A 22,052-nucleotide genomic window follows, 5' to 3' on the forward strand; every position below is an offset into this window, starting at 1 on the left:
TAATGTTTATATATGGCGAAAAAAATCTGAAATGTGAAAATTTAGCATTTTAAAATTAGTGGAATACTGCCTCTATTTGATTCTAACCTCCATGCAATTTTTACTCAGAATAACTAATTTTCATAATTTAATCATGTTTTAAGATATTTTAAATTATCCTAAAAGAAAATGCCTCGTAAAGCGTCGGAAATTAATTTTTTTTCTAGAAATCAATTTAACTCGTGATACCTTCAAAAGTCTTGTATTTCTTTCTTTAAAATTCGATATCAAGAAACTGTTTTTCACGTTCATTTAAAACTATAGAGAAAAAACTCAGTTACTTCAAACCATAATGATAAAAGTTTTATGAAACAAGAAAAAAAATGGTGAAACAGTCCAAAACATTAAAATGTTTTCGACACTATTTAAAAGTAAGCGTTCTTTCAAACTTCCATCCTAATATTTTGCAACTGTCTAAGAGAAATTTTGACGATTTTTCTGCAATAATTTCCTCCAATTATTATATATATTATAATGTTTTGATATTCCATTTATATATGCTTAAAAATTATCTTCGTATTTGAATGAGGAAATTAAATGCAAAAAACGTTAGTTGTAAACAACCACTACTTGTTACTATATCGCAGCTATTACGTTCCTTTTGCTTGCAAAAAAGATTTCAGATAAATAATTTTGATAAAAATGTATTAAGTACAATTTTATAAAGCTGAATCTAAATGTTTTTAATTTAAAAATATAATTCTTTTGAGTAAATTTACCTTTTATTGTGAATATTTGTATCTAAATTTTTGTTTTACAAATTTGCAATTTATAAATGTATTAAAACGCTTCAGTGAAATTTAAGAAAAATGGATAGCTTTTAATGAATATGCGTATTTCATTTTATATATTGAATGAATGTAATAAATGTATAATGAATATATTTTTAAGTCTACAGTAATAAATCTTGCAATTTAATTGCAACCAAACATCTTTCTAGATTGTCTATAAAATGACTAAATTTTTCTCACTTTTTAAAATTTTAGCATTTAAAAATTTGAAGTATGTTTAAATTGATAATATATATTCATGCTATTTTTTAAAAATAATTCCAGACAATCTAATTTAACGTTATTGATTTATTCCTAAGAAATGCAAAAATGTTTTTGCAAAAAATATATATAGTTTGAAAATATTTCACAGGCACAGACAAGTAATGTTTATTTTAAATTTGACTGATTCTATCCCATATTATACATGGTTTTTATTTAGATTTAAATATTACTTTCAAACACTAAATTTTAAAATTTTGCAGATTTGAAAAGGAAATGCTAATAAAAAGCCTTAGTATGAAAAACAATGCAGACAGTTGGAAATTTAAAATTAAATCAGTATGAGTATATAGCACATGCTTGTTTTGTAAACAAAAATTACATGCGCGTGAGAGATTTCGGAATATGCTAAGAATTTTTGTTTCGAGCAGTCATTTGAATTTAAATGAGATAGATTTTTCTATATAAATATAAAAATATTACTCTTTTAAGACAAAAAATAGAATTTAAATGAAATCGTTCATCTATATATTTTATCAAAGGAATACTAAGAAATGCAATAAATTGCAATCTTGATTTCCTATATTTCTTTTGTGCTTATGTTATATGCAAAATCATCCCGAACAAATGTTTCATTATTCTTATAATGAAAATTCATTCATAATATTTTGTTAACTATATAATTTTTATTTATATTAAAATTTCTACTAATATTTTATCTGCATGGAAGTCCTGTTTCAATTATGTTCTTTTATCTTCATTACAATTTTCATATGTGAACTATGTTTTTTTCTTGTGCAGAGTGAACTTCTTAATAAATACCCATTGAATTCCATTTCTGTAATAAATTCAACAGAATTTTACTCGATCGATTCATGTAAATAATTCGTAAATTTTAAGCGTAATAAATTATAATCGTGTTATATTTCCTTATTTTAGGTGCATTAATATCTAATTATAGGATACATTTTTTTTGCTCAAATAAACAAGAGCTGAAAAAAATTGTTACATTTTTTTAAACTTATTAGCATTTAGACGTTTCCTTTAAACATCAATCTCATCAATCAAGTTCGATGTTTTTAGCTTTCAATAGTTGAAAAAAATTCTCTGAGCTGTAAAAAAAAAATTAAGATTATTTAGTAAAATTTATGCAACTAAAATCTTTATTTCTCGAAGCAATAAAATTAACTAGTGTATTTATTGAATAACTATGTATTTAATTACTTATCTGGTTACAAAAAATAGGTAATGGGAGAACAGTTAAACTATCTAATAGGATAAATGTTTTTTTCTTGCATAAAAACTTGGAATGTATTTGCCTTTTAATTACGCGACTTTAAGACTTACATTTTTAATGGTCTTAATTCAGTTATGTTAATATTTAATGACTGTTTAGGATAATGGAATAACCATCACGTTGATTTCTTTTTTTTTTTTTTTTTTTACATTTAACCGTCGAATCTTAGTTAAAATTAGAAGAGTGATTCGAAGAACCAGACTTTAAGTAAACTCATCAGTTCTATTATTCATCCTGATTATAAGTTGTGCTTATTTGTTCTGAATTTTTTCGCTCTCCTGCGCTGTAAAGGTATTTTACAAATATTTTAATGGATACTGAATGAATTTCAAGTCAATGACCCCCACTTGGCAAGGAATTAGACGAAGATGGAAGTTCTTGAACATGAAAATATAGAAATTATGCCGGTATCTCTATTAACATTCGGGGCCCGGGGATTATTTCAGAAAGTCATTTACCATGTTGCAGAAATTACCTAAAACGAGGCAAAAGGGAGTAAAGCTAGTAGAGTGAATCATTTTTAAGAGGGTTGACTGCGAAACACGTTCTTTAGGTGCTGTCTTGAAGTGCTGTTGCTTTTTATATATGCTGCGTTAGAGCACGCTTCAGCTGTATTCTGCAACATGTGGTCCGTTGTTTCTTTGCGAAATAAAGCAAAGAGCTCGTTTTCTGTTATTGATTTTATTGTAATTTTGACCATACACACACCAGATGGATTAACAATCTAAAGATTAAAGTATAATGATATTAGATATTTGAAAGAGCAATTTCTGTATTTCTTGAATACTTTCTTGGTGGATATTTATTTTTTCTCATTTAAGATGTAAATGAAACGTTATACATAGCCTTTATTTTATTTCAATGTATTTTAAGTCTCCAGTAAATAGTTTGTAATCGGATCTACTTTTCAGAATTTAAAGCTATGACAGTTCGTTTTAAAGCAATGAACAGCAATATAGTTATTTTTCAAATATCGCTTTACTTAAAAAAATTGGTTTCTTAATTGACAATTTCACCCAAAATTGTTAAAAATAAATTGCTAAATTTGGCTCAAACCTTAAATAACCGAGATTTCATTCGAATGGTAATTTTATTGTTTCTTATATTTCAATTTTTTTTTCTTTATAACACATTATCGTAGAATAAAAAGCGTAAATACGCCCTAAAAGTGTTTTAAGTCGAGGGAACTGAGTTGCCGAATACATGCAATGTCCTGAAAAGTATGAGCACATACTTTTAAACAATTATAACGTGGTTAATATGTGCAGAGAAAACACTTAGAAAGAAATGTAAAGTTTGGTCTAATTTTTTTAAGATTTTACTTTTTCCCATAATAGCTTAAAAATTTCATCTGGAAGTATTAATAAAAAAACATATCGTCTTTAAAATAAAAAGTAAAATGTGTTTATTGGAAGATCTGTTGCTGCTGCCGTAATAAATTGTATAATCATCCAAAAAATAAAATAATAAGCTCGATTTCCATATTTCAGGTGTATATAAAACTTAAACAAAGCTGCTTATATTAATGAAAAATATTATGAAAACTGTAGAATAGCATTAAATCTTACTAGTTAGCTAATGCTTGTAACGATTACTAAAGTTAACAAATATTAATCTGTTTCTCGAAAACTAGCTCGTGTAGAGTTTCCTTTAAACAGATGTTGAAGCCTGGAATGAAATGGGATATATTACTTTTTTGGCTCGAACCCAACTGTTCGAAATTATATTTCCAAAATATGCACTATTTATCTGACAGTGTCAATAATACAACATCAAAACGGCTTTTTTTGGCAAGTCGGAAATATCTGAATTATGGGAAGTAGAAATTAATTACAGCTTCTTAAAATCTTTACATAGACGTTCATTATAATTCTTGAATAAATATACACTGCTTATTATTTAAGCTTGTTCAGTGTCAGAAGCTATAGTCTAAAGAATTTCTTATAAGCCAGGCGAAAACAATCTTTTCTTAATTGCAACACTTTGGCAGGAAATAAATGTTAATAAATAATAAAAATAGAAAATAAATAATAAAATAGATTGAAAAGGTTAAATACTAAAAGGTTAATGTTAATGTAAAATGTTAATAATAATAAAATTAAATTAAAAAAGGAATAAAATTAGAAAAATGTTAATAAATAATGAAAATAGAAATAATAAATAATGTTAGATTTTCATCAATGCACGAATCTTTTCTAAACAGTTTTCTCTTTACGAAAATTTAAAGAGATTACTCAATAAAGGCTTGAAGGTAATCAAAAATTAAATTTTTAATCATATGTTGAGGATCAGGAAAAACAGAGTATTGTATTGTGTGGTTCTATAGACCAGATCAGCTATTTATGCACAAATGGTGTTTATCCCTACAGTGCATTATGCAACTATTTAATAAACGTCTTTATTTCATTTTATAAGCTTCGCATGACTGGCCCAAATGGCAAATATGAGTGTTTGAAAATTCTTTAACTGCTTTTTGATAAACGTTTGTAGAAAAGACCCATATATGACTTTAGCGGTATTAAAATTAGATTTAAACTTCAAATTTGAAAAAAATACCAAGATAGCTGTTATATGAATAGTTCAATTATTAAAATACTATCAAAATATTTATTTTTGCTTTGTAAATAATATATTGGCCAAAAAGGTCTTTTATTTTTATTGCCGAATTGTTATTATGTAATTTGATGCTATGATATTTAATTTATAATACAGCTGTCTGGCAGATTTTAATGTTTTTAAAAATTTGAATTTGATTTTAAATTTTAAACATTTTTAATAATTTTCCTAAATTTATATGCAGCTACCAAAACATATATCGTTTTAGTAAAAATATAAGTCATGCATTCTAAGGCTAAATAATGCTATGTATCGGTCTTTTGATGAATTCCAAGTCCATGAAGTATCTCCTCACAGAGATTGTGTAGATATCGAAAAAAAAAGAAAACACCATTTAAAAGAAATGTCACATGAATAAAGTATCTATCTGTCAAGCTGAAAGCACCTAAGTTATGGGAAGTGAAAATTTGCTGCAATTTATGAAATTGTTACATAGAATTTACTAATTATTAATATTCACTGCTTGGTAGTTGAACTTTCACAATGTCAAAAGCTTCTATACAGCTTCTAATATACAATGCGAAGACAAAGTCTTTCTTTATAAGCAAACGATGCCCCGAAACAATTATTGAAAATAGTGATTCCATTTCTTTATCAATATATCAAATCATATCATGCTTTGTTTTTCTGCTAAGGTTCTTTTTGAGAACTTATTTCTCTACAGAGAGTTAAGGAAATTAGTCAATACATGTATGAATGAAATCAAAAATTAAATTTTTAATGAAATACCATTGATAAAAAAATAAAAGGTTCAACGCCTTTTCTGGTTTTATGAAATCAAAATGGAGATTTTGTTTCGAAAGATGTTATGGTCTATTAGACTTTTTAGATTTCAAGACTTTAATATATTTTCTCAATGGGATCTTGTACTTCATCGATACGTGGCAGAAAGATTTCCAAGAAAACAAATTTAAATAAATAGATTACACAATACAGTATATATTGTCTTTGATATTACTTATTTTTTTTCCTTGAGATTATAACACAGTTTTTGCCACATTTGTTGGTGTCATTTTAACTTTGAATGCTAGGATAACAAATTCTGTGTCAAATATTATGAATCGCATGCTATAATCATAAAACGAGAGCTGCAATACCACCGTATCATTTTCTGTGTTAAAAGGGGGGGGGGGGGAAGCGTTGAGATTTATAAATTTATTTAGTCTTTGTAGACACTTATTTATAATATTTTAAATTATATATATAATATTATATAGTTGATATGTTTTGTAATCGGAGAATTTTTCGATCACCCTGAATTTTTCTTTAAAATACAAATGCTTGGTTCAAAATTATTGCGATGCAGCTTCAGCATTTATTCTACGCTTTATTGCAATAGTAAAAGTTGATTTTTGTTCTATATCAAAAGTTATATATGCAAATGAAAAGATTATAAATAAACCGAGATGATAATGTGGTCGTTAAAAACAAAATAGGATTATGTAGAATATCACAAAAAAATTTTTAAAATTTTGACAGAGAAAACTCAAAATTAGTTTAATGTATTTAACAGATTGTCAATATACAAGAAGATTCAAATTAAATTTATCAATAATGATGATAAATATTTATTTAAATTCTAAAGAATGCACTACTGTGGCTTAAACATTCATTCTGCCTCTCGAATATAAAACAATTTTCGTGGATAAATAGTACTAAATAAACAGATATTTCATATTTCCAAACACTTCTGATGAAAATTGTATTTATTTGTTCATGGTTTTTAATTTCTTATTGGATTATATTTCTTATAATCCCAGCGGTATATGATTCCAAAGTAAGGGTAGATGAATTCTTTTAAAACTTATTCTTCTTGGAGAAGAACTAAAAGAACTTTAGTTGATATTTTTAATCTTTTTCACATACTTAAATCTTTTTTTGTTCTCTATAATAATTTTTTAAATGCATAACAAAAAAAATGATAAAATATGATAAATTTCTCGCAAGAGTTTATCACTCTTTGAATCGCCTATCAATGAAATATTTCGTCGAAACCATGAAAAGTAGAAAATAAAAATAAAACCCCATATTCCAAAAGTTTCAACTGAATTCCCTAAGCAATAAAACCTAAGCTATCGTTTCAGTGAAATGTTTCGTATTTTTAGATTAGATCAAAAGAAGTTTCTTCTCCATAATTTCAGCCCTAAGTTGGTTTGTAACCTTAATGAAAAATTTATAGCAATAAAGTCTGAACACTTCTGAGGATTTATTTTTTAAGTTTTTGTTTTCGTCATCCGTTGCTTTTTTTTTTCTTCTCGTTTTCTTGCCGTATTCTTTCCATTCAAATCTATTTTACTCATACTGTCAAAATCTTCCTTGCAGGATGTATGATTTAACATGCTTTGAGCTTCTACAGTTTCTCAACTAAGCGTTTAGTAATGCTGAACATTCAAATTATATTTTTCGAAACTTTTTGCTGTTTTTTAAAAACGATATCATTATAAAATGATCTATAAAATCATTTCAATAAAAAAAAAAACTGAAAGTTTCTACAACTTGTAAATTACATATTTTCATATAATGTTTCATTATAATATAAAAACCAAATTAAAAATATAGTGCTTCAAATATGACAACTCTATTCCGTTCAACTTATAGACGAATATCAAATTTGTTCGCCTGTTATAAAGAAATAAAACCCAGAATATACACTTTCTGTTACACACAACATTGGCTTATATACGTATATCGAATGAAATTAAACTTTTAGGCGTACCAAATATATTTTATGTATTATATTTATACCAAATATATGTATACGCCGAGTTGTGAAGTTAAAATTCCAAAATCCTGAAATGGAGTTCGTGGCATCGATTGGATAAATAGTCATAAAGTCCAACAAATACACCTCAATATTAAAATTCTCACAAGAGGTGCATCTTTAGAAGTTTTGGATAATGTGTTAAAGGACTCTGCTCTTATAATATATATTTCCAATATCACTCGAGAGCGAAGAACTTTATTTTCTGATTACTTAAGAAATTAACTTAGTAGTTGTCGGATACTTTATCTAAAAAGAATAAATACCCATAATGATATGTATATGGTGTTTATAATATGTAATAGATGTATATGATGACAAATAGATGATGTATATGTTTCTTGTTATCCTGAATATCATAAATTTCAAAATAAGATGCATATTGACTATAATTTGATGGTAATTCGGCCACTGGGTAATTATAATTTTGGTTAGTTTGACCTACAAAAGGATTTTCTAGCTTTTAAAAATAGTTAAAAAATGCTACTAAGCTCACATAGCCGATTTAGGTCTCTTAAATCTCCAGTGAATTAGAAAATGTAAGAATATTTGTTATTCAGAGAAATCTTTGTAATTTTCATCTAGTGATGTGCTCTTTTCTTCGTGTTGCCAATAAATCGTAGAAATGTAAAATGCTACTAATAACGATAGAGCATTTAATGCATTTCATTACATAAATTTTTTCAGAACATTTTCTATAATTAAATAAGTTATTTCATAAATGCAGTTGTAGAAATATATAATATTGTAAAGTTATAATTCCTCACCATCTCATGTAAATTTTTAAAGATGTTTTCAATCCTTGACTTTTTGAATTTCTGACAAGTTTCTTAGAACATTTTTAATCTTTTGAATTTTTCTCATCGAATAATTTCAAATGGATATTGATAAAGGAAATTACGCTTTTTTATGAATGTTTATTTTTTACTAAACTGATATAAAAAAATCATCAAAATTTGTTTATTTATTAAATGATCAAATTACTTTCTTTGCCCAAAAAATCTTCATATTGTTACAAACTTGTAATTTGCTTCCCATCACGGCTAGTATCACCGTAAGAAAGACCCTTTGTAAGATCTGTCCTGTGCGTCAATGACCTGTGAGCTTGGCGACCATTTGGCGACTTGGCGACGAATTTGGCGAGTTTGGAGACTAAATGAATACTACTGGAAAGTTCGAGAACTTTCACGATCCATCCACTAAGACCCGAGATACAGCCAGGTACGCCCTGATTGGTCTGAAGACTCTAGCCCCGCCTCCCGGAACTATAAAAGACGGGCACTCAGAAGCTACGAAGTCGTCGTGTCGTGTGTATCGGAAGAAGTCGTGTGGATCGTAAAAAGAGGCGGTGTGCGGTGAGAGTCGGAGTCGCCGACACGTAGAGGTCTTGGAGGATTAGACAGCAAGAAAGCTGCTGAACTAATGAACTATTAGAGATTAAATGCGCTGCGTCATTACAATTGAGTGGCGGTATTTGTTGTAGAAGAAAAAAAATTTGTAACAATATAAAGAACGTTTCACAAAAGTTTATATTGTTACGAAGATGCAAAGAATTACGCTGTTAGTTTAAACAAGCAATTATATTTATTAGAATTAAGCAACTTATAATAGCACAAGACTGAGATGTTGCGGATTGGATTGAGCGAGGATAGAACCTGGGAACTTATGGTTCGCAGCCGAGTAACATGACCACAATAAAAAAGCAATTGCTCGTGTAGCATATCTGTTAACTGGTTTATAAGCTGTTCACCACAGAGAACTTGCCCATCACTGATGGCACTCAGTTTTCATTCACATATAAAATATTTGAGAACAATCTAGTTTGAATATTGAAGAAAAGTTCTAGAACCTTCCAATCTTAAATAAATAATAGATAACATTTTAAATAAAACAATTAGTCTTTGGATAAAACATTCCTGGTTGAGACTCGAACCATGGACCAACCAATTAGAATTGACATGTTCAGCCAACTGAGCCGGGGGAATTGCTAGTTTAGCTGATTTGTGATGCAATATATGCAAGTAGAGAAACATTTCTTTCAAAACCGAAAAGAGGACCGCTAGTAACAGAGTTTTTCATCATTACCACAATTTTCACTTTTAGTTTGAAGTAAGAATGGCCATACTCTATTTTGTATGGTTAAATGCGTTTCAGGAATGTTATGGATTTATATTTTATATATATAAAGCTAGTATTTGATTAGTCATTGTATAAAATTCATTTTTTATCAATCCTAAGTTTTAGCAAATATCAAATCTCTATCACTAAAAAACTGCTAACTTTATTGAATATATTTTATTAAATTATTTAAAAAGGCAAATTTTTTCTTAAAATCTTTTCAATATCTAGGTTTTTATTATGATTTTGATATATAAGAAATTTTACTGACTCCACCAGCAAGAATATTTTCTCAGTATTCTGAACTGAGAATAGACATTGATTTTTAAAGCAAACATGGGATTTACTTGAATTTCATATTCCTTGTTTCCAAGAGTCTATAAAAAAATTTAGCAAATCTATTCAGCATAACTATTCAGAATTTAAAAGGTAATTATTAGAGAATAAACATTTTCTTTTCTTGAAACTAGCATTTGATTCGAAACTAACACACAGCTAAAAGATTATCTAGAAACAAATTATTAAAATATCTTTAGTGACTATCACATTCAGAAGGTTTTTTTAATTCTACTCCTTTTATGTTTGTCTGAAATACAGAGGAAAATATCTGGAAAAATTTAAATCGGTTTATTCAATTACTACGTAGTCATTTACTCTTCCAATTACTAATTCTATATTCCCAGAACTAACACCGAAGGCTAAAATCACAAATTTACATTTCATCCGTAATTTATTTTGGGACAAGTGAGGAAACGCCTACTTCATATCCTTTGCATTCATGAAATAAATCTGGTTTTCATCAAGTCGATGTATAAAGTATTTGAATGTATTAATTCGATTTAAATTTAATAAAAAATATATTTTGAATCTGTTGGACTTTTTTATACGAAATCCTCAGACATAGATAGAACATTGAGTTGAAGTTGCATTGAGTTAACCTTAATATATAATTTAATTCCAAATGTGCAACCTTATAAATATCGAAAATGTAACCCGAAAATTATCTTGCAATATATAGCATAAATGGTTCTGCGCATTCTTTAAAATAATGATTATATTGTATAATTTCGTATATTAATATTATACTGTATACTACAATATTAACAAGCAATATGTTGCATTAATATTAAACAAGCCAGTTTTATCAATTCTGTGAGAAAAGACTAAACTTTTATCGTGATTATCATTTTAACATTAACATCATATCCTACAATAAAAGCTGTTTTAACAATTTAAAGCATTTAATTGTTTTTTTTAATTCCTTAGAAAAAATATAAGAGCATACAATTTTTTTTCAAAGTTATGATTTAAATCAATTGGTATATATTATTCTTCAAAATTAAAATTCTTTCGCATTCCTAGAGCATATAAAACGTTTTCTAATCCAACCTGAAACGAAATCCTTTTTAATGAATATTAACTTTATTTGATTATTGAGTTTTAATTTACCTATATTGATTTGACACTGTTCAAGGAATTTTTTTTCGACTGAGAGTTGCACGAATTACTCACAATTTGTATTATTTTATTTTTTTGATGAAATATTTTTTCTCATTCGAACATATCTATTAACTTCAAAAAGAAAAAAATTGTCTTAATCAAACATTGAAAAAAAAATCCAACTTCCTTAATATTGTTATTTTTTTCCTTTTTTTGTTGCTTCATCAAATTTATTGATTTTTTTTCCCCTCTCGGGCTGTTATAGCTGTCTGGTAGTCTTTGTTTTCTAATTTACCTTCCTCGATACAATAAAAAAAAATAAACTTCCCCAAATGGTTTCATCTTTTGGTTTGCATGCTTGTTATTCCAATTCTTTTTAATGTTTTCATTCGTTCTTTCTTAAAATTTAAAAAGTCACGCTTACTCAGGCACACGTTTAATCGTTTATTTCTGGCGCTATGTAATTTGTGATGGCATTCTGAAAACACTATCGAAACAAGAAACCAGATCCAACTTCGGAAAGTTCCACAAAAAGGAAAAATATGTTTTGCTAAATGATACCATAGTTATAAATAATACCATAGAAATAAATTTTGCTAAATGATACCATAGTTATAAATAATACCATAGAAATAAATTTTGCTAAATGATACCATAGTTATAAATAATACCATAGAAATAAATTTTGCTAAATGATACCATAGTTATAAATAATACCATAGAAATAAATTTTGCTAAATGATACCATAGTTATAAATAATACCATAGAAATAAATTTTGCTAAATGATACCATAGTTATAAATAATACCATAGAAATAAATTTTGCTAAATGATACAATAATTATAAATAATACCAAAGTAATAAGTTTGCTAAATGATACCATAGTTATAAGGGACATCAAGTTATTAGCTACACTTTATTTTTAACTCTAAAATAACTTGGTTATGTTGGCGACATTCTGTCTATAGTATAAATAATACCATAGTTATAAATAATATTTAGCAAAATTTATTACTATAATAATACCATAGTTATAAATAATATTTAGCAAAGTTTATTACTACAGTAATACCATAGTTATGAAAGATATCAGTACACATTGTTAAATAATACCAAAGTAATAAGTTTTGCTAAATAATACCGTAGTTATAAATAATACCAATATAATGAGTTTGCTAAATAGTACCATAATTATAAATAATACCAAAATAATAAGTTTTGCAAAATAATACCAAAGTAATATGCTTTGCTAAATAGTACCATAGTTCTAAAAAACATGATGTTATTAGCTACATTTTATATTTAACTCTAAAATAACTTAGATCGCTGTCGACACACTGTCTATAGTAATCTGATGGAACTTCGTTAAATTTAGTTATTTTTAACTCCACGGTAATATTTTTTTCCTATAAAGCTTAAGTTTTTATATCCGAAATGAGAAAGAAAAAGCAAAAATTCCATCTTTCTGTTTATGTAGTTCACTCAGAAGAAGTTAAGAATATTTTTTATGTTGATTGTTTTAGAGCCAATTTGTGGCTGCATATTAGCAACCTAATTATCGCTTCAAAGGATTAAATGGAGAAAAAACATAACCGCTGCAATGAACTTTTTTATCTAATTTAGATGCTAGGGAATTAGCGTGATCAATAAGTTTTATGTGAATTCTTCCGAGTTTGGCTTATCATGGATTTTGCTTCCATTAAATCAAGACTGTTTTTATTTCATTAGCTGTAATAAGAAATGAGATTTGATTTTTATTCCTTGGGAGTTTTCTTAAAGGTGATAGCTGTGGAATATTAATAACTATTGTATTCCATCATATTTTAGTGATCATTTTCACTTTCTGAAGAATGAACAAAGAATAAATTCTGTAAAATAAATTCGATTTCTCTGAATTACAGGTTATAGAGTATTAGTTTGGAAAATATTTTGTGTGAAATCTGTCGAAAAAAGAGGTAAATACTACAAAATGCAATTGTAATATTAAAGGGCGAGCAATACTAACTTCTTGTTTGTGAGTAAATTTCTTTTGAAATCACCTAAGTACAAGAAGTGTTCAAATGAAAAGGTCCGAAACGTCGTGACAGCGAAACCATTAACATATTTGCCTATGCCGCTATGAGAGAATGTAGCGAGACATCTAGGGATGCGAATGGAGTCTTCGGCATAGATTGGAACATGCGCAGAAGAGAGCAGAGGTTCTTATAAAGAGCGCCGTCCAATTGACTAATAGTGTTGAATTCCTCGAGCACAGAAAAACCATCAACTCCAATGTGTACTGTGAACTCCGAAGACTACGCAGATCCATCAAGATCAGTAGACCTGAGCTATTCACGGAGAGTGTAGGTCTGCTCCATGATAACGCACGTTCACATGTTTCCGTTATCACATACGCGGAACTGGCCAAGTTCAAGTGGGAGCAGCTCGACCATCCGCCCTACAGCCCGGACATGTCGCCCTGCGATTTTCATGTGTTTTGTCCCCCGAAAAAACATCTAGAAGGGAAGTGCTTCAACGCGGATGGCGAATTCAAGAACGCTGTGAAGGACTGTCTCGTCACGGCTACATTAATTCTGGGAGCAAGGACTCCTTCGGCTAGTTAATCAAAGGGATCGTTGTGCTCAGGCTTATGGTGTATACTTTGAATAAAGTCTTAATTTTTACCCACAGTGTCGTTTCGTACCTTTTCATTTGAACACACCTTGGACATAATATTTTATAAATATGTTAATGATTTATTTGATTGCATCACTTCATCTCAGGCACTGTCATTATAAACATTAAGCTCAAAGAATAGAAGGATAAGGCAAATAACTGTCAAAACCTTTTGAATTAAAACACGTCATTAAAATTTCTCGCATCCTCATCTTTAAAAACCAATTTATCAGAATATCGCATATTCGCTTGCATTTTGGCTTTTCAAACTTCCTAAGGAACAGATAAGAATCGACAATCAGGAAATGGCTACTGTTTCCCGCTAGGTAATACAGTTGTTTGTTCATAATGGAAGCAATTAAAACTGGGTTGGCATTTCGTGATTATTGCTTCGAATGGAAACATGGCCTTCATTTCGAACAATCTCGCAAATCGTTCTTTTAATTTTATTTTTCATTAGTTACTTGGGATTAGAAAAGATGCTGTTCCACATTTTTAAGCATCTATTAAAAGTAAATGTGGTTCTAAAAGTCTACATGAAGTAGTATAATTTTAGAAACCAGTGATAATAAACAGGAAAACGGGTCTAAAAATGTGCCGAACTGTTCATAAAATATTTCAAATTAATAAGAAAGCAATTAAAATGTCTCCTTCGTTATTATTTCCGGAAACGTATATAATATCCGTTGCTGGAATCAATTTAAAACAACTTTTTAATATCGCAATAAAAGAACATTTAAACAATCTCATATATTTAGATAAAATAATCATTTATATACACAATATATAGAAATGCGCATTATGTAAGAGAAAAATATAAAGAAATATAATAAGCAAAATGAAATGTAATTTATACGCCATGAATAATAATAAATCCTTTCAACAGAAAAACAAAGATGATGAAATGGAGAAGACATGGGAAATGACTGACTTCGAAAATACACTTCCGATAGATTATGTAACTTTTGAATATTAACGCTTTAAATTCCCCAAACGGATCGTGAATTGAGTTTCAAGTGCGGATAAGCATTTTTTCCCTCTAATCTAAGATAATAAGATAATACCTTAAGTGGAATGGAATGGAATGGAAACAGGAATGCCTAAATAAATTTAATAAAAAATTACTTTTAAAAATGCATGTCTATTAGTAAAATAAGACGAAATTTTTTTATTTTAATTATATTCTACTTTTTAATATTAAATTTATAACCCATTAATAAAAATATTACAGAATTCTAATCCAAGTTCTTCACGTATTAATAGACGGCGCCACGATTAGTGAAACAAAATTCAATTAAATTCATCATTTAACTGCAATTACCTTCTGAAAATATTAAAATAGTGTATTTTTTCACTAGAATATAAATTATTCAGTATTTCAAAATTAAAGTGTCAGGAAAATAGTAAATATTCAATTGTAAATTCAGCCAAAACAAACATAAACAAAGTTAATTAAAAAAATGTTTTGAAAAACAGATCCACAGATGTCAATAGAGCAAATCTAAATCAAGTTAATGAAAAGTTTGATTATTTATATTATAAATTTTAAGGGAAGTTCTTGGTTTAGTTTTTGTACCAAAAATTAATAATTGAAAAACATTTATATATAGTAACTACAATAGTATTAAAAGCTTTAAATAAATAAAATGATTATCAGAGGATTAATTATAAAGTGAAAGACATTTTATTTTTATTAATTTGCAAAAACCTAGTTTGAATTTTATCAATATTTAAAAACAAGGACTGTTTGAAAAGAACTTTTTTCCATTCAGATAAAGATTTATATTTACAGCACCATTATTTTTTTTTCACTTTTCCACTATAATTCATTTATTTAAATAATCTTTCCAGCTATTGCATTTTTAACAAAGCGAGAATTTGGGGTGTAATTTTCCTTACATAAGACTTTAATTAAATTTCTTCATAAGCCAAAATTCAAAGAGGAATTTTAATTATTTTATTAATGTTAATTTTATATTGGTTATTTGGAGGCTTAAATAATAAAATGTATTTTTATATTATTTATTCTGAATTCCGAAAGATTATTAAAATAAGAAAATGAATTTATGATATGAAAGTCGTACAAAGAGAATTTAAAAAAGAAATAACCATTGATAATTGTAAAAGAAATAATAATGGCAAAGTTAATCAATGAAAATTTTACTAACGAATTGTAGGGATAAAATTTTAATTAATAATATTAATTAATTTTATCATTAAATTTAGTTACAGAACCAAAATTCAATTGTTTTTCTTGCATCCCTGTTACTTAGTCATCCAGATTTACAAAACAGCTGTTGGCAAATATAAATTTATGATGTATAGAAATGTCTATTAAAGTACAGCTGTGCACTAAAAGAACTGTTGGAATCTTCCTCTTATTATTTCGTTCGAATATAACATTCAATTTTCTAGTTATTTTAAGTTATTAAAGAAAAATAAGTACTGGTTGAATATTAAAAGAATTGTGTTTCATAATGCGATACTTCATACATTTAGGAAATGTCGAATAAGCGATAGAATATATTTTACTTATTCATAGATAATACGTTGAAAAAAGTCTTTCTTACTTAAAAAAAAAAACTTTGAAACGATGTTTCGAATTAAAATAGAATGATATACAGTACGTGTACTTTATACATGTCGATAGTTGAAATATCGTGTGATTTTGAGTAACTAGAAATTTTTCATCCATTTCAACTATTAAGATAAATTTTCAATTCCTTGACTATCGCATTTCTGATAAACACATCGCCACTTAACATTTAAAAGTAACAAAAAAAATCAGCCGGAGTGGTCTCCCGAAAACTTTCTCGCTTATTCTGATAAACTTGTCATACAAGTGAATCCTTTGAATGAAATTGGCGTAAAATAATTGCGAAAATTAATTTAGTGCTAGTTTATTAGTTTTATTACATCAATCGTTTCATCCTTGGCGAGAAATTTAGTGATTCCTGGCATGCTGTTAATAATACTCGAAAATAGATTGAATTTGCATTTTAGACACGTTTTTCTATACCAACTGAAATAAAAATTTGACATAAAATTGCACTGGTAGTCTCAAAATCTAGTACCAAATTTGATATATTTAAGTCATTCTGTTTGTGAATTTTTCTCTTTTACATGTTTCTGAAAGTAGAGGCGGATAGACATTCAACTAAATGTTGGATTTGGTTCAAAATTTGACGGGTTTCTAAACTATAGATGTTAAAACTATGTAACGAGTTTTATATGTTTAGCCATTTTCGTTTTGTAATTATCGTGTTACATTATATTTCAACAGCTGGATAAATGAATTTCCTCTGAACAGATTTTACACAAAAATTTGACAGAAATCTGTAAATTTGCAGTAAAGACCTTGCACCAAATTTCAACCGTCTAGTTCAAAGCGTTTTCGAGTTATTTTTGTCACAAACAGATGGACATTTTTTAATGTGTTTTTCGAACTCAAGAAGGTTTAAAACGTGTTGATTCGTCAAAATCTCGAATTCAAATTTTTCGAAGGTTACTAAGCTTTCTCTTTACTACATAATTCTCAAAAATAAAAAGGCCGCTGTGGCCTGGTGGTAAGATCTCGGCTTGTGAGCCGTAGGGTCTCAGGTTCGAGACCCTATTCCACCGAAGAACCATCGTGTAAGGGGTTGCACGTTGAATCCGTCATGCCAAGCGCCCTACCGCTGGTGTGGTGTGTGAAGAGGTGGGTGACAGCTCAGGTGTCGTCCTCGTCATCTGACCGTGGTTCAGAATTACGAGGTCCGTTCCACAATAGCCCTAGTGTTGCTTTACAACGGGACGTTAATAACTAAACTAAACTAACTCAAAAATAAAAAATCTAGTGTATTCTTATTTGTATTAAAACATGTTTCTTTTGGTAATCTTTACCTCTAATATTATAAATAATTAATTATTAGGGAACTGTTAGCGTATGTATCCTGCAAATTATCAAAATCATGCTCAGTGTCATCTGACTTAAAACCTATTGACTTTAATTTCCTGGGTTTCTTATATTTTTCTGTGCATAAACGTTTCCTATAGACGCAGTAGTTCTCTGAAGAAAAGTTCAAGAAGCTTGTCTTGATGTCACATGAAGAAATATCAAATTGTGTAAAGGAATGCAACTTTGTATAGGTGTCGTTTTGTTCATTCATTGTAATGTTTGTTGATAATGTTCATTTTCAACAAATTTCTTAATCACTTGAATTAATGTATACGACACATTTTTAAAAAAATTAATGGAAATTTATAAATATACCATTATGTGAATAGCGACTTTTTAAAAACAATTTGTAATATACGTATTACTCCTGAAAAACACGGTGAAAAATTTTTATTCAATCATTTTGAAGTCGAAAAATGGGTTTAAACCAATAAACTTGACTCCAAATATCTTTCAATTTCCAACTCCAAAATTTTTTCAAATGAAAATTTCGGCAAGAGTAAATTTTGAGTACTTATAGATGAATGTAAGAAAAATATTTTCATATAAATGTTTTTTCGCTAGAGATCGTATAAAAATGTAATTTTTGTAACTTTTTACTATAAAACTCTACAGAAACGAAAGTGTTCACACTCTTGGTATCTTATTTTATGACACTTTGCAATGAAGGCACACCTCTAATTTTGATAGGGAAAGGAATAAACCCTTCTTCTATTTTTAGGGCAAGCTCTATAGGTAAAATTTCTGCTTTTTTAGATACTAAAAAATTTATTAATTACCTATCGAATTTTAATTACCAATCGAAGTTTCCTTTAATGCTTTTCAATGTAATTCTGTAAATATTAAATAAAACCGATCATGTTTCAGAAATTCATTAAAGAAAATTTCTTAAACATCATGTTAATGAGTTATTTCTTGTAATGATTTTAATTTTAATTAATATTTGTCCTTTTTTTTTTTTTTTCGAAATACACGTTGAGCAGTTCAACCAATTTAATTCCTGGCTCCTGTTTAGAGGTTGAAGCTAGGAATTAAATTGGAAGAACTTCTGTTTCTGGCCCAAACCCAAGTACTTAATCTCTTTCTTTTCGAAATAAACATCATTAATCAAGAAAGGGTTAACTAACAATATAAGATCTAAGATAAGGCCTTCTGGCAAGCTAGAGCAACTGAAATATGATAAGTTGAAATTAATTCAAATTTGATGAAATTTTTACATAAAATTCGCTAATTATACTTAAAAAAATGAACAATTATAAAAAAAAATTAAACTTGCACAATGTCTGAAAATATTTTCTATAGAATTTCTTATATACAAGAACATGAATTTTTCCTTTTTAAATTATTAGTTCAAATTTATTTAACTAGAAAAGAATTCGTCACTCTATTCTAATCTTTTAGAGAATGATAAATGAAACTATGCATTTGCATATACGAACATAAAGAGAATCAATTTTTAATAAATTGGTAACTGATTTTAGGAACAGTGTATTGCAGTTCGCTGTTAGTACAAACTACGAAACGATATTGTAATGATAACTTCATGATACTGACTGGCATTCAAAATATAGAATTGCATCGTGGAGATATCACACAATACCATGTACTGATTTGGGTTCCATGAAAAAACATTGGCCATTAATATTCCAAATAAACCCGTCTCAAATCATATTTGAGATTGGTGTAAAGGTTATAAATCGAAAGATGGCAATATAATCGTTACATAGATAATCACTCTCTAATGATGGCATGTAGAACTGTTTTATAGAATGACGTAAAATTATAAAAAAAAACTTATAAAAATTCAAAATTAGATTAATTATAGTATCCAATAGGTTCATTTATATATGACAATAAATACGTCGAAAAAGGTATCATTTTTTATATAATACTGAAGAAATAGTTACTGGTATTCCACGATTTTATTGTTGCAATTCAAACAGCATATTCTTCCTCACTATTATAAAATTAATATTTTTCTTTGAAAAATATTAAATAAAGTTCATATACAAGCTTTTTTTAATCAGAAATTGCATTTAGTTGCTTTTTTTTCAATTTTCTTTGTTCTACACTTATTTGAATTCCAATTTTAAAGTAAACTATTTAATTCTTTTTGAAACCTATTCTCACAAGCAAACAAGAAAGGACCAAAAGCAAATTGTACGCGGTTTTTAATAATTTTAAATATTTTTTTTTACCTCAAATATAAAATGATTCAAAATCATCTTTTCTCAAAACTCTTTTTCTTACCCACAATAGAGAAATGACGAAATGAAACAAATTTCTCTCAAATCCTCCAGTAGAATCCCTATAAACTATAGAAATTGGAAGGCGAAGAAGAAATCTACAATTCCCAAAATTTAAATTGGAATATCCCTTTGAAATAAAATACAAACAGTTTCTATAGTGAATTGTTCCGTATTTAATTTTAGTTTAGACAGTAAAAAAAAAATTCCACAATTTCAACTTAAATTTTGTTTATGGCCTTGATGGAAGATGTATAGTTATATATTTCGAAAAAACAAAAATCTTACTGAAATTTCTTTTAAATTTTTATTCCTTTATCAGTTTACTTTCTTTTCCTTATTTTCTTCCCAGTGATATATTTTATTATTATCATTCTGTCCAAATCCTTTTTACAGGATTATTTAAAATTTTGGTTTTGATTACAGCGTTTCCTTGTCTTGCAGTCCTCCAATTTGTATATATGGCGTTTTATAAGCATTCACCATCTCTCATATGGTGTTCATGAGGAAGAAAAATTTATTTCTTACATTAACATTGTCCCTTTTTTTTTCGCCATTATTTGCGGCTTATGGTATTAAAAAAAATTCTAGTTGAATTCATCAGTTACATTCTAACATTATATTTAATTTACAACATTACATTTTAATTATTACTATGTAAAAGACAAACACATTGGTGACGATTTTGAATATTTTTGGGAAGAAGCAATATATGTAGCAGATTAGTATATTAGAGTATAATAGAATTTTCGAAGTTATCAATAAATCTTTACTTTACTCGAATTCGATGTACACAACAATAAAATATTGTAACTGTCAAAAAATTTAAATATCTATGTATTATCGAATCTCCATGTTTCAAACCTCTCTGTGTCCGAAAAAAACGGGTTTTTTTACCATTGTCTGTATATGATGTTTAAATTAAATTTGTAGATGTCTGTCAAATTTAGATACTTGTTTAAAATTTTCTAACTACTGAACGAAGTGAATGGATAAAATTTGGTACACACATATAGCATCTGAAATTCAGATCTCCAAGAAATTTTGAGCCACTTTTTAAATTTGACTATTTGTCCTTTCGTACTTTCACAAGGAAGTAAGGTGGTAATTTAAAAACGCAATGACATAAATATAAGAAATTTGTTGTGAGATTTTAGTAACTACAGTTGTAATTCCGTGCTGAAATTTGATTTCATACTGGTAAGTCGGAGAAATATCTATTCAATTTTCTGTTATTTGTGTATTCCCACAATAATCGCCAAAGGAATAATCGCCAAAGATCGCATGCACTTAAATATTTTTCGTAACTACTTTTTAACAATGGCATGCGGTTAATAATGCTAAAATATATTTATTACAGAGTAATCGCCTCCCACCACCAGTTGATTCGCCTAGAATATTGATTATATTTGATTTCAAATAAATTGTTTTGATGTAACTCCACGTCTATGATTCCACCAAATTATCTGTCGTTATCACCATACTATTTTGGCTTGCTAAGTAAACCCTTTAGTCCCTTGACATCATGGACCTATTAAAAATGAGCATCTGGTTAAGGTATCTTTTCAATTTCGTGAAATTACAACCTCTTTTGTTTTCTAAACTACATGGATGCTAAATAGAATTCTTTTTATTAAGTTTTTAACAATGAAAGAAAATCACAGTATTTACTTATTGATGAATCAATCAAACAGTTTCAATTTCAGATTAGCAATATAATCTATTGTTGAAAATTAGACAAAAAAATACATTTTTAAAAACTGCCAAAATTTTAAAAAAATCTGCATGAGTATTAAAAGGGTATCAGTAAAGAGGTTATTTTAAAAATTTTAATTTGGTATAAAATGTATTTCTGTATATTAATATTTTTGAAAATTGTGAGAAAATGGCAAAATTGAGCTGAATTTTTAAAAAATTCAATCTAAAGTTTAAAAAAAAATCTCTCCAAG

This window comes from Argiope bruennichi, chromosome 5 (genome assembly GCF_947563725.1).
Source record: "Argiope bruennichi chromosome 5, qqArgBrue1.1, whole genome shotgun sequence".
NCBI lineage: Eukaryota > Metazoa > Arthropoda > Arachnida > Araneae > Araneidae > Argiope > Argiope bruennichi.